Source organism: Penaeus chinensis, chromosome 7 (assembly GCF_019202785.1).
Source record: "Penaeus chinensis breed Huanghai No. 1 chromosome 7, ASM1920278v2, whole genome shotgun sequence".
NCBI classification, from domain to species: Eukaryota; Metazoa; Arthropoda; class Malacostraca; order Decapoda; family Penaeidae; genus Penaeus; species Penaeus chinensis.
Window position 1 is genome coordinate 21,807,807 of NC_061825.1, and position 2,500 is coordinate 21,810,306.

Genomic DNA, 2,500 nt, shown 5'->3' on the forward strand with positions numbered 1-2,500 from the left:
CATTATTATTGACATTCATTTGTTCTGATAAGAGTGGACTATTGGCTAAACAATTTGTTACTTCTCAGAAATAAATCAATAAATGTTATAAGAACAGATTTTCCTTTCCTTTATAGATTTGCTGTGTCAAACATCTACACTAAACATAGTTAATAGTCATCCTACACACCCACACAATTACGCCACTTTTTCTTTTTCATATGCTCCCTTCCCTCACCGCTCTAACAGCCAAAGGTACAAAACAAAAGCAAGAGAAGAACCAGGAACAGGAGAAGGGTTGGAGGTAAAAAGATGAGCCAATCATCTTGTTTTATATGTTGTTTTGTTGCTCCATTTGAGGGGAAAAGGTGAATAAAATATGGAGCTCTGCTGAGCTACACGAGTATATTCTGGAGGAGTGTACAACACTGATGTTTACATGAGGGTTACGTACGCATGCAATATATGTAGAGGGATACGTTACTAATATTATAATATAAGGTAGATAAACCACATATTTATAGTAAGATAATTGTGTTTGATCATATAACACATCTAACAGTCATAGCTTAGGCTCACTTATTTCATCTGTCTGATCAGCCATGCCCCTTACCATTCCAAGGAAATTGGTTGCCATCGGCTAAAGAATTTACCAAATATGCCCCTGCAAATTTGAAATACAAGCCTTGGGCGTCTGAGTATGCTCCCTCACAACAGAGGGTCATGAGGATATGAATTGTTACCACCAAAGAACTAACCTGTTCATTGTATTCATTGTATGAAGTATGCATATGCACTGTAAAGGGAGAGAGGTAGAGGTTACTGTTTTGCCAGAAATAATTTTGTCTACACTGATATTGTAAGTGTATAGACATTTAGAATTTGAAAGTCAGTAGAATGTGCGGCAACCTGATTTAAAATACAAAAAATATCAATCGAGAAAAGCATGAACAGGACAGAGGCCTTTTCTCCTTGCTGTCCAGATGAATAATTTAAATACAAAATGAGTTTTGGTTTACATGAGGTGGCCAACCTCAAACCCATGAAAGCCTAGCAGCACCACTGCCATGTCAGCATTAAAACAACTCCAGACCCTACGATGTCTCTTTAATTTGACCTTCCTTTGAGACAGAGGCTGAGGCCCAGTGTAGGGGATCATCCTACCTTGGACCTCAGCCCTCGCCTTAACTAATTTTGCATGGTCTTTTCTTCTCCCTCTCTCCTTTCCTTCTCTTTATCATCCCCTTCTGACCACTTTCTAAGGTGTGAGAGCCATGCTGAAAGGATGAAAGGCTGGCTTTGTGTCAGTCATAAACAGCCTCCGGAAGCCATGGGCACAGTATTTTTTTTGTTAATTCCCCAGCCCTTGACATTCATGGGGACCCTGAGGGGAAAGGGTTCCCTCCTAGCCAATAATGAAAATGTTTTAACCTTATTAGGGGCATTACGGCTTGACTCTTCATCAACTAGCCTATCTAAATTTGATTTCATTGGTTTCCCAACCCCTGCCTTTCCTTTGACCAGGGCTCTGACTGATAATAATACAACCTCCTCGATGTTTCCTGTCAACTTTATCCATTCTGAATTATCCACCAAGGTCATTACCTTCAGAATACACTCCTTCCTCTCTCTTAACATCTTCCACTCCATCTTCTACTGCATAGTCTTCTTCATTGTCTATCCCCACCCCCTTTTTACTACTCTTCATCCTTATTGTCCTCTCAATAGTACTACCTCTCTCCATTCCACCCCATCTTCCTCCCGCCCTTGATGAGCTCTTGATGAGTACCTGTTTTGGCTCAGCCAAATGGGATCAATTCTATGTGATTCCCCCTACAGCCCCATACTCAGGCAATACCCTTCTCTTCCAACAATATCTCCTAAAACAAGTAGGCAAAGTTTCCTTTCACAGTCATTCTGACCGTTCACGCCTTGTCGCAGTTACATCTAAGTCCCAAGCTCATGCACTATCTACCCTGACTGACCTCACTTGTAAACCTATTCCTGTCCAACCTCACTCCTCCCTTAATACTTGTACCGGAATCGTTTCCGTTTCTCCAACTGACTGTCCTGTCTACAACAAGGACTGGTCCAGATTATGAAAATGACTTGCTCGCATGCCTCATCGACTATGACTCAGTGGCAGTCCAGTGCTACACTATTCCTCCTAGAGGCCAACGTAAGTACTACACCAATATTGTCAAGATTATCTCCCATAGACATGACTTCCCCCATGAAGTTTATATTGGTGGAGTGTCCTACCCTCTCCAACCATATCGACCTCTTCCCCATCATTGTCAGAATTGTTGGTGTTTTGGCCACCCAGCCAAACACTGTCACTCTAACAGCTCGCTGCCCTCTATGTGCCCAATCTGGCCATAACCGTACAAATTACTCTGCTCAGTCATGTGCATGTGCAATTTTGGTGGCTCCCATAATGCATTTTATAGAAGCTAGGCCTCACCCTACAGGAGGCCGGACAAGAAGCACGCCGAAGAGGTTTTTCTCTATCTATTCGAAA

At 42.1% G+C, this 2,500-nt stretch overlaps 1 protein-coding gene across 1 annotated transcript in view; it reads left to right on the plus strand.

Moving 5' to 3' along the window:
* Nucleotides 1-96, plus strand: part of LOC125027619 — a 95,587-nt gene extending 95,491 nt beyond the window's left edge. The window contains exon 13 of the mRNA XM_047616741.1: nt 1-96. This exon is cut by the window's left edge and continues 679 nt beyond it. The gene's annotated coding sequence lies outside the window, so the exon portion shown is untranslated.
* The last annotated feature ends 2,404 nt before the right edge of the window (nt 97-2,500 follow it).